The following is a 12,317-nucleotide window of genomic DNA, read 5'->3' on the forward strand; positions in this document are numbered from 1 at the left end:
GTTATTATTTCTCTATTCTTATTTCAGAGGTAATTTTTTTCAATTATTTATTTATTTATTTATTTATTTATTTATTTATTTATTTATTATAATTTATTCACTTTGTATCCTGGCTGTAGCCCCCCTCCCCCATACCCCTCCCCCTAGGCCACTGATAGGGGTGGTCCTCCTCCCCTTCTATCTGACCCTAGCCTATCAGGTCTCATCAGGCTGCATCCTCTTCCTCTGTGGCCTGGCAAGGCTGCACCCCTCCCCCTGCCCCTGGAGTAGTTGATCGAGCCAGCCACTGAGTCCATGTCGGAGACAGCCCCTGCACCCATTTACTAGAGAACCTACATGGAGACTGAGCTGCCTACATATGGGCTACATATGAGTAGGGGGTCTAGGTCCTCTCCATGCATGGTTCTTGGTTGGAGCATTGGTCTCTGCAGGACCCCTTGGGCTCAGATTTTTTTGGGTTTGTTGGTCTCCTTGTGGAGCAACTATTCCCTTCAGGTCTTTCTATCTCCCCCTTCTTCCATGGAACTAAAAAAGATCATCCTAGTGAGGTAACTCAGAAGCAGAAAGACACACATGGTATACACTCACTTTAAGTGGTATTACCCATATAAAATAGGATAAACATACTAAAATATACAGTCCTAAAGAAACTGAACAACAAGGAGGACCCTAGGGAAGAGGCTAAAACCTCACCCAGAAGGGCAAACAGGATAGACATGGGAAACGAGAGAAGACAGGGAACAGGATGGGAGCCTACCACAGAGGAAGTCTGAAAGAATCTACCAGCAGGGTATTGAAGGAAATGCCGAGACTCATAGCCAAATTTTGGGCCGAGTGAAGGGAATCAGAGGTAAATTTTGCATTTGACAAAACAGCAGCAATTTAAACGGGGGAAGGAAGGAGACATTGATGGCAGAAGATGAGAAAACTGGTTTCAACTCTTAACTGCCCTGTACTTCTTTTGCTGACCCTGGAAAAATTACCTCTTTGAGCTTCAGTTTAACTATACATGATGATAATTTTGGAACTTACTTGGGAAGACTAAAACCTATTGATTATAAATATAAACATTCAGTACATTGAGATTTATTTTTTTAATGCCAAACAGACAACCAAACAACCAACCAAACAAAAAAGAATGAGGTAGAAATCATTCTCAAGGTATATATAATAGTCTTGAGTGAGCTAAAAGTTGGTTCTACACTTGTCATTTCATGCAAGAGTTGGTTATATCTTTTCCCTCAATGGTATCAAACATTTTTGATGGCAAATGCTGTCTAAAGTTTGTTGGTTTTCCTACAGTGTTAAGCCTATAGTAGCTACTTAGCATATAATATTCATGTTAATTTAGAAAACATTTTTTAAAAATCTTTATCTTTGCTTTTACTTTTTTTAAAAATTTTTTATTAATTACACTTTATTCATTTTGTATCCCCCCATAAGCCCCTCCCTCCTCCCCTCCTGATCCCACCCTCCCTCCCCTTTCTGCATGCATGCCACTCCCCAAGTCCACTGATAGGGGAGGTTTCTCCTCTCCTTTCTGGTCTTAGTCTATCAGTTCTCATCAAAAGTGGCTGCATTGTCCTCTACTGTGGCCTGGTAAGGCTGCTCCCCCCTCAGAGGGAGTTGATCAAAGAGCAGGCCAATCAGTTTATGTCAGAGGCAGTCCCTCTTCCCATTACTATGTAACCCACTTGGACACTGAACTGCCATGGGCTACATCTGTGCAGGGGTTCTAGGTTATCTCCATGAATAGTCCTTGGTTGGAGTGTGAGTCTCTGGGAAGTTCCCTGTGTTCAAATTTTCTTGTTCTGTTGCTCTCTTTGTGGAGACCCTGTCCTCTCCAGCTCTTACTATTTCCCACTTCTTACATAAAATTCCATTCACTCTGCCCAACAGTTGGCCATCAGGCTCAGCATCTGTTTTGATAGTCTGCAGGGCAGAGGCTTTCAGAGGCCCTCTGTGGCAGGTTCCTAGGTTGTTTCCTGTTTTCTTCTTCTGGCTTTCAGAGGCCCTCTGTAGCAGGTTCCTAGGTTGTTTCCTGTTTTCTTCTTCTTCTGATGTCCATCCTCTTTGACTTTCAGGATGGGGATTGAGCATTTTAGTTAGGGTCCTCTCTTTTGCTTATTTTGTTTAGATGTACAGATTTTAGTGGGTTTATCTTATGTTGTATGTTTATATGAGTGAGTATATACCGTGTGTGTCTTTTTGCTTCTGGGACAACTCACTCAGGATGGTCCTTTCCAGGTCCCACCATTTACCTGCAAATTTCACGATTTCCTTATTTTTCATTGCTGAGTAATATTCCATTGTATAGATGTACCACAATTTCTGCATCCATTCTTCAGTTGAGGGGCATCTGGGTTGTTTCCAGTTTCTGGCTATTACAAATAAAGCTGCTACAAACATGGTTGAGCAAATGTCCTTTTTGTGTGCTTGAGCCTCTTTTGGATATATGCCTAGGAATGGTATGGCTGGATCTTGGGGAAGCGCTATTCCTAGTTGTCTGAGAGTGCCAGATTTTACACAGCATTTATGTCAAATTTATCAACCATCTCTTTAGAGTTCTAGGCATATGCCTTGTCTAAAAGGCCTTCCCACACAAAATTACAAAAAAAAATACTGTTTTATAATATTCTGGGATTTGTTTATTATATTTAACCACATGGAATTTATTTCTATCTGTGGAATGTGGAATAAATAGGATTCTTACTTATTTTACTAAAAAGATAGCCAATTGTTACAGCACTGTATATTGAACAATCTATTTCTTAAAAAACACTGGAAATTTAAAGCAACTCTAATAAAGTTTTCCATGTATTTTAAAATAGAATTCTGTAAATGGTTTTGAAAATTTGTCTAGAGGAGATTTATGAGAATAATCAACTTGAAGATATAATTAGGGAAGAGATGGTTAACCACATAAAACAGACTATAGACCTTTGGTCATTTGAACTTTATAGTGTCAGTATAGAAATGGATGGATGGTAATCAGATGGATACATTATTTTTGGCTTGAGACAAGCTGCTCGTAATAGTGGGAATGCATTGCCATGTGACCTGCTGATCTTCCTACCAGGAAGCAATGCAGGATCCTAGGATCCCATTCAAAGGCATGCCTACAATGACCCAGAGAGCTCTCACTTTACTTTGTTAACTGCCTCCCCATAGCACCACCCTGGAAACATGGACCCTTTTTTACACATGGACTTTTGGGAATTATAGCACTTTTTCAAACTATAGCAATGGCCTCTTTATTTGACAATCTCTATTTTTAGTTGAGCTGTAAAGACAGAATGGGGAGACCTGACTATCACAGCAATTCTGCTGTATAGTACTTAGCTCCCAACAGCTATGGCTTATGGCAACATCAAATCTCTCTATGTCTGTCTCTCTCTTCCTCTCTCTGAGCTTAGACCTGTAAGTTTTCTAGGTTCAAAAGGCCTTGCTGTATGTATTTTCCTTATGTCTTGTTCTGGGATTTCTGATTATGAGGCTCTTTCTCAACATAAAAATGACAGAAATACATGAAAGCAAGCAAGACAACATAGATCACTTAAAAGACTCCTTAGTCACATCCACTCACATTCTACTGCTACTGGTAAGTTACATGGCCAAACCCAAAGACAGTGAGATACAATATATAGTTCACTCACAATAAAACCTGGCAAGTATTGAGAAGAGGGAAGGAAGAATTGTCAGCCAATTACATACTTTCCTACAGGTACCAATGGTTCTAATTAACTGCCATAGTTTCTCATTTGAATCATTTTCTCAGTTCCATTGGAGAGGAGCACTAGGACAAAACTAGGCTTCTTACTTTAATAAATCATACACTTAAGAAAAGGAGCTTAGTACAAAGAACAATAAGGCAGCAGCCTCTCAAAGTGCCTTCTATAAAGCAGGAACTTGGTAAAATGTAACATAAGAAGTGAATGAAATGATGGTAATGAGGATGTGTGAGATGCCTCAGCAAGTAAAAGTAATTTCTGCTTACCTGATGATTCTCAGTACTCATAGCGCACACACACACACACACACAAACACACACACACACACACACACACACAGAGAGAGAGAGAGAATGCTGATTTCTGTAGGTTGTTTATCTCTACTTCTTGTGCTATGGTAAACACATAATACATTTATAAAAAACAATATTTTACAGAAATGGATGGATGGATGTGTAGAATATAAAAAAGCCCGAAAGCAGCTATAATTTTGTGATAAAAGTAATATTTCAAATTAGCGAATGAAATAGATTATTCAATATGTAGTGTTGTGATAATTGAATATCCTTTTAGTAAAATAAATCATTACTGCATTCTATATATATATATATATATACATATATATAAATTCCATATGGTTAAGTATAATAATAATTCCAGAATATTAGAAAACAACATATGTGCATTTTTTGTGTGGGAAGGCCTTTTGAAATAAGGCACACCCTACAACTCTAAAGAAGTGATTGATTAATTTGACATAGATGCTTTGTAAAACAAACAGATGCCATAAACAAAGAAAGTAAGCGGTGGGTTGTAAGAAAAAAAAATAATAGCACTATAACAAAAAAGTTACTATCCCGGGTATATAAAGAACCACAAATCAGAAGACAGTGAAAATGAGCAGAAGGTAAGGACAAACATTTGGAAAGAATAACACAAATGGATGACCTACACATTATGACACTCTCTTCAGTTCAGGTAATAATTAATAAAGTAGAGCTGAACAAAGAGGCAAGTTTTTACAGATTTACAAAAAAACAACAAGAAAATTAAGAGTGCCAGTATTGTGTGTTACTGATGTGTGGGCAACCGAGAGCTCTCACATGATGATGACGAATCTAAATTGGTTCAGCTTTTGGGGCTGAAACTTGGCAGAGTCTGTTAAAAAAATATGTGTATCTCATTTGTCCTCACGAGTCCTTTTTCTGATCTTTGTTTGAGACATTGTCGCCATGTGCATACGGAGACATTTTTACTAGTCGCTTGCTGCACTGTGATTTGTAGTAGTGAAAAGCTAGACATCATCTCGGGGTTGAGAATGCTGTGATAGGCAGACTTAGAAGCACAGAAGCACTAAGAGAAGGAAATGAGTCTACTTGTAGAGTTTCTTCAAGGGAGCCCGTATTCAGGAGTGGCTTACATTATGGTATTACGTAATACAACAGGTATTAACAAAATAAAACCATAAGCTTCCCCCGTTTGCTTGTTCATGGCGGAAAGGTAGACATGACTGTTGCAAGAATGTTGAAAAATGCAAGGATGAAGTTTGTTAGGGAGTCAGTTTCAGGATTTTTTTTTTTGTATTAGAGATTTTTAGACATCTAGAATGTTTCCCCTCCCCCCTTCATTTGTTTATTTCACGCTCATGGTATGTGTGTGTGTGCTGTCTTTTGATTCCTACCCTAACCATAGGTTACTTGTACGCCTCCTGGTAAGTTAGGTGTATTAAATACTTATTCAGGTTATCTTATTGGAGTGTAACTCCATGGAAGGTTGTGGAACATTTGTACTCAGTACACAAGTGGAACTAAAATATCTAAGAAGTCAGAACATCTGCTTCTAGGGATTTTACTGTTTTAGTGCAAGTATGAGGCAAATATGTGTTCACAGGACTGTGGCAGAATATAGGTTTTATAAGAGAAGTGTAGTATATAAGACGCAGGTTTATAGGAAAAAGAGATACCATTTTATTGGGGCAAAGTTAGTACACCATCTTTTATTTATTTTTTTTCTCCCCTCATTGTCTATTCCTTTTCTCCCCTTCTTTGTCTACTCTTTCATATATTAATTTATTTCTGCATCCACTTTCTAAAAGTGATTCAAGGCAGGCTTTTGTAATAAATATGCTTGTAATCACAACAGGATTATAAATGGGAAAAAGTGAAAATGGTACAAACAAGTCCACTTGATTAGGACGTGGGAGCAAGAATGGAATTTGGGAGATCAGAAACTACAATGGAAGGGTCAACAGTTGCACACTTGGAAGGTTTTTTTTTTTTTTTAATTGAGGCTTGTTTGTGCTCACAAGTTCAAAGTAGCTTTTTTTTTTTTTTTTTTTGGTAGTAAAAATTCTAGACTGCCATTACGTCCTTCAGTGAATGAATGTCTAAACTGTGGCACACCCATTATATGGAATACTTTTTACCAATAAAAGGAAAGAATTCCATCTGTGTAATATTTGTGCTAGAACCTAGGGATGAAGAACAGACTGCGGGTTGCCATGGGGAGGGCTGGAAGAGTGGTAAGTCTAGGAAAGGGTAATCAAGAGCATTGTGGGAAGGTTACAGCTGAGTATCATGACAGTGGTGGTTGATATCCAGTGCCAAGTATGTGATCAAATGGTGTCAAGCTGCACGTATGAGGCTCTCTCATGTGTAGATACATCCACATCCACAGGAACATGTGTGTCACTAACTGGTGAAATCTGAACTTGCAATGTGGGTTACATCAGCTTTCTTCTTCTGATAATATACAAGTGTTGTGTAAATTGTTAATATGGGGGGGGTGAAGGAGGGAATACAAGAACTTTCTGCGATCTTGTGTCTACAATTATTTCAAAAAAAAGTTTTTTAAAGAGAATCCAATTAAAAAGCAGATGGAACAAGAAAGGATGGAATGCTTAGATAAGAAGCTTGCTCCAAGATTTATAGCCAATGGATAATTACTGAAGGGTTTTGAAGAAAGGACAGGATGGGAAGTGTGATGTAGGATAGTCTGAGACAACAGTGAAGAAGGGAGAGCATAGAGGCCAACGAGGAACCTAGGTAGGTGTCGGCTGTATGCTCAGGCTGTGGTGCTGAGCAGTGCCAGTGTTTATATGGAGGAAGTAGACTTGCAGGAAAGCCACTCATTTTAAGATGTTTATTGAGCATGAATTTATGCCAGACGGTTAAGGATTCTGCTTTTACGCATCTAATTAGGGTGTGAATCAGACAACAAATCAGCCAGAAAACATAAATTTTAGAGAATACAAGGTTCTGTGAACAAAATGATATTGGGTTTTAGCTGGAGAGCAACTCGGGAGGGAGATCCTTTTGATTAGATAGCCAGGGCCAGCATCTCTGCCTAGACTTGTTAATCTGCATGAGAGCTTGGTAATCAGGGCAGTTCTAGGGAGGAGTGTCTCAGACAATTAGGAGGACATTTATGATGCCTCAAAGTCACTAGAAGTTTTTAAATCGCAGTGCCTGCAAGTGTAGACGTGGAAAACCAGGAGGTCGTCATATTGTAGCCCTGTTAGGTTGGGCAGCAGAGAGGATGGTGAATTTGATCTGGGTCAAGTTGAGTTTCAGGAGATGGCCAGAGAATCCAGGAGAGTAAATGGGAACATGCTATGGTAGGGAAGTTGAAGAGGGGTGTGTGTGTGTGTGTGTGTATGTGTGTGTGTGTTGAAGATATATGATGAGGCTGATGACTATAAACAGGAGGGTGGATCAGGGTTGTGAGAACCACTGTTGGTGCTTTCAGAGATAGAAAAATATGTTGTCCTTGGAGACACATGATTAGGAAAGATGGATAAATATGGAAAGGTTTTAAACTTTTTTTTAATGAAGAGTTTTTTGTTTTGTTTTGTGCATTAAAAAAGAGAGAAAGGAATACAGGCTTAAACTAAGTGATTGCCATCTCTGTCTGTTTTAAATATTTTGGTGCTGAGGATTGGGTGCAGGACCTTGGACACGTTAGGCAAGTGCTCCACTGCTGAGCTGTGCCTCCAAGCCACACAGTTTAAAAAAAAAACAAAAAACAAAAAAAAAACAAAAAACAGTTCAGACAGTGCTTTCTCCAACCTCTAATGGGGGAAAATCAGACACTGAAAGAAACAGGAACCCATAATTGTTGCTTCTTTCTGATGATGGTGCCTTAGGAGTCAGGAAGTGAGAGAGGCTAACTGAAGATCTGAATTGACTTTAGTCGGATTTCCCTCCCCACCTCTATGGTTACTGAAGCTATCTTGGTGTGCTTGTTTGTATCCCAACAATAACAACACTATCTGGTGTTCAGTTACTGTGAGCCATCTATAATGCCAAGTCACCAAACAGCTTTATTTAATGCTTGTTTTTTTCCCCACATTTTGCCAATGAAAATACTGAAGTTTAAACTTACTAAATTTTGTAACTGATGTAGCTGATTAATGCAGAACAGGTACCCAGATACAGATTCATGCTTCTCCAGAGACTGCTAGCCACCCAAGAATTTCCATGGGTTTTCTCTGGAGGCATCCTGAAAGCAGGGATCAGGTTCATCTGAGCGACTGACACAGAATTACATTAGTTCTAGTTCCTGGCAAGAGAGTCTAGGGGTTGCTCCTGCTCATTCCTGTCACCGCTCTAGCAAATGTAGCACTCGATGGCTTCAGAGAATAGGGGTGTATCTCTCATAGCCCTGGAAGTCCAAATTCAAATGCAGGGTATAGGCAGGACTACATTCCCTCTGGTGGATCTTAAGGGGGAAAAGAATGGTTTCTTGCTTCTTTTTGGCTTCTGGTAGCATTCATTTTGTTTTTATTGTCTCACAGCTCCCCCCCACCCCCGTGTCCATGTCTTCTGTTTCTTATGAAGACTCTTGATATTGGGTTAAGGGCCCAGATAATTCAGAATGGTCTTATCTGAAGATCATTAGTTATATCTTGCAATATTTTTTTTTCTGAATATGGCCACAAGACCAAGATGCAAAGGTCAACACTTAGACATATCTTCTGGGAGATGATGGTGTCACTATTTAACCCACTAGAAACAGAGAGTAAAATGACTATAACAAGACGTGGTCCCTGATGAGTTTGGCATCTTTCTCTTTCTAGTTAATAAGTCAAGTACTTAGCTAAAGCAATTTGTACTCAAGATTTATTTACTTTTTACTGTATATGTATGTGTATGTGCACTTGCATGCGGGTGCCTGATGAGGCTATAAGGGGGCATTGGATCCCTGGAGTCAACTTACGTGGGTGCTGGGAGCTGAACTCTGGTTCTCTGCAAGAGCACCAAGTGCTACTGAGCCACCTCTCCAGCATCCCAATTTTCAAATAGAGAGAGACATTTATTGTTTAGAGAAGACCAAGGAGTGTGGAATGTAGTTTCAGAGAAGCTGATGTTGTAAATTGTCAGTAGTGTGTCATATTTTCAGATCCTGTCTCTTGGGAGGGCCCATACCAGCTTCCTCAGGTAGCATTAGTTGCCCTGTTCTCTCAGCTTTCAGTGTACTTTATTCATATCCATGTTACTACACTTCCTAAGTTTCATTATAAATCATCTACTCACTCATATTTCTCTCATTCTTTGGACTATATGCTCTCTAGAGAGCATGCACCCTGCCTTACTCATCTCTGTTTAGCATAGTTTCAACTTCCGTCAGTGAAGGAATGGACTGAGGAACAAAGTAAGCAAGAGGCTATGTAGAGTCTTCTGCATTTCTTATGTCTTCTAATCTGAGCATGGCGATTAAGCAGAGCATGGGGCCCTTCCCATTCCCTTCCCATTAGACTGTGTCTTAGTTGTCCTCAAATTAGCCCCTTGTGTGGGAAGTACACTGAGCCAGAGTGAAACTGGAATGAATATGGAAATCTGTCGCATAAAGAGGAGTGAGATTGATTGTCTGAAAAGCAGTCCTTTGGAAGGCATCCTGGGAAGATCTAATTTACCTGGCTTGCCAGAGAAATTCGTGAGGACAACCACACATACCATTTCTCTATCTTTGGTGATACCTGAACTGAGTGAGACTCCACCCACATGTGCAGAAAGAACAACTGATAAAAGTGAGACCATCGTTGGCCGCAGGCTTGCCTTGCTTCTTATTGTATATTCAGTTTTGAGCCAATTACTTAGCTCGTCTGAACCTTGTCTATAGAGTGGAGGTTGATAGGCTTCCACAGGTGTTATGCAGATTAAATAGATTTGTTGAGTATAGTTTAGGTACCGTACAGAGAGAAAGTATTAGTATTATTGAGGGATGAAGGTTATTAATTAAGATTGTAAGTGAATATTCAAATACACTGTAGGATGTTTCTGTGAGAATTCTCTTCATGATCAGGAAGAGGAATGTTTTCCTGCATGGTATTCAGTACTATATTTCCTAATGATATTAAATAATGAGCTAATAAATGATATAGTTTACCATATGGCTCCTATAGCACTGGAGATAAGAGGTAAATAAAGCTAAGAATTATAACTGTAGTAATCCAGGAAGGAGGTGTAAAAGAGCCAGAAAATGGGGTGTTAAGCTACCTTTTGGTTCATGAACCTGCCCTTAGGAAATGCTGTTCTAGCGCGATTTGATCATAATACTTGACTTTCACAACTGTTGGATTATTTATTAGAAGAGGCAGTAGAACTTCTTGCTTGGAGTGGCATAGCCCTCCCAGAGCATGCTGGGAGAATCTCCAGGATGCATCCAGGGCACCCTGGAGAGTTTCCAAGGATGTAGGCCACTGCTGCTTCCTCCCTTCCTGGACAAGAATGCAAAGTGCAGCTTCCCTCACCAGATCCAGGTCATCTGCTCTGTCAATCATGGCAGGCACCTTGCACAGCTTGTATTGGCTGATGTGGTGCTTCCTACTTTCCCTTGGAGGGCACTGGGCAGGCCAGCACTGGGAGAAGCTGAGCTTCCTCTTTGCATGACCTGGGAGGTGCTAGGTGAAGGTTTGCCCTTACTATTAGTGCTGGCTCAGGAAGCTTGGTTTTCTTTCCATTGTGATGGGTGTGGTAACTCCTGGTCTCTGTAGGTCAGGCCAATAGCAGGAGAGTGGAGAGGCTGTGGGTCTTGAAAATGTTATGGGGGGATGACATTTCTGGAAAGAGTTGTCCATTTAAAGTTATTGCTTTTTTTTTTTTTTTCTTAAAGGTGGGAGGTAGTAGTGTTAGTGGCAAGACAGAAAGAAAGGAATTTCAGGTCATATTTCTCTAAAGTCTATACCCACGTGTAACATATCACTATCCATACATATATGCCTCACTGGCTCTGTTTCCATGTATTTAATAGAACTTAGATAATTTATAAATAAAAAATGTATCAACTCATCAAGCCTTAGGCAGTTTTGTTCATCTTTTAATTTTCCAACAGAAGTAGTAGTACCTCAAGGGACCAATTGATTTATGCCACATTGTTTCTGACCTCTTCTGGGAAAAGGTTGTGAGGAAGTTTCACATTTGGAAGACTGGGATGATCTTCAAGCACATCTGAAGAAAGCAACAGCCGATCTTCCCTCTGCTGCCTTGCCCACATGTCCCCAGGAGAAACATCAGTGTCGGGGGAGAATGTTACTTCCTGTGACACTGTGCCCACAGAAAAGGAGTGGGAGAAGAATGCCCATGCGATGGACCAAATCTTCCTGCCCCTACTTTAGGATAACTTGTCTTAGAGCCAACTTTCCCCCTCGGGCCCTTGGGAGATGCTTAATTTTAATCGACTCAGAGGAGTTCTTTCTGTTTTGAAAACCACAAAGAATTGGGAAGTTAAAAGTTCTACTCCTTGCTCAAACAAATCCAGCATACTCAACAACTCCAAGACAGAGTCTTGGGCTGGCACCAAGGGGGAAGTTTGTGATAGGCTCTATATTTGCAGCAGGCCCCTTAGAAGCTGAGCAAGTTCTGCCGACATAGAACGGAACTGGGTTATGGACTTTGTGAGTGACCCAGTGAGCGTGGGCTGCTTGTCTAAATCGGATTCTCCCCAGTCACAAGTGATTTCCAAACAACTCAGAGTGGTCACACGTATGGAGAGAAAGAGTACAGGGACAGATCCCACTGCTCTGAAGTGCTTTTCTTCTGCAAGGAGATAGCACACTGTTTCTCCCTAGTGCTCAACAGTGTGTTCTTGTCAATAGGTTCTATTTGCCACTTGCTGTTTTCCATGTCTTAGTGTTTCACAGCCTAAGGAATCTCGGCTTCAGAGAAATAAATGGACCCAAGAGAGAATTATATTTTAAGAAACAGAATGATGATCACTCACATTTTATGTTAATAATAAAATCTGAATGCAACTGGGCAGATCCTCCCAGCAGGGAGTGTGTGTAATCCATCCTCAGGCCAACGTGAGAGTCTGGCATTTCTAGGGCATAGAGGAGGCCACCCTCATAGAGTCTAGGAGGAGCCCACTTGGGAACCTGTGGCTAGAAGATTAAACACTGGGAAAATTCTGTGAACAGAGAGAGCAGATGAGCTGTGAAGGTGGAAATAGAATCGCAAAGCTGCTTGTAGGATTCTATAGACTAAAGAAGGCTGGAGCATGCCTTTCTGACGTTGGCTTCTAACCTTACACTCCTCTAGCACTTTCTGCCTTTCTTTTGTCTTCTCTTTCACAGCCAAGACTTTACAG

The 12,317-nt window shown here is 40.3% G+C and overlaps 1 protein-coding gene across 1 annotated transcript in view; it reads right to left on the reverse strand.

The window, feature by feature from the left end:
- Ankfn1 (ankyrin repeat and fibronectin type III domain containing 1) overlaps window positions 1-12,317 on the reverse strand; it is a 138,605-nt gene that overhangs the window by 1,137 nt on the left and 125,151 nt on the right. The window lies entirely within an intron of this gene.

This window comes from Psammomys obesus, unplaced genomic scaffold (assembly GCF_907164565.1).
Source record: "Psammomys obesus unplaced genomic scaffold, mPsaObe1.curated_primary_1811, whole genome shotgun sequence".
Classification (NCBI taxonomy): domain Eukaryota; kingdom Metazoa; phylum Chordata; class Mammalia; order Rodentia; family Muridae; genus Psammomys; species Psammomys obesus.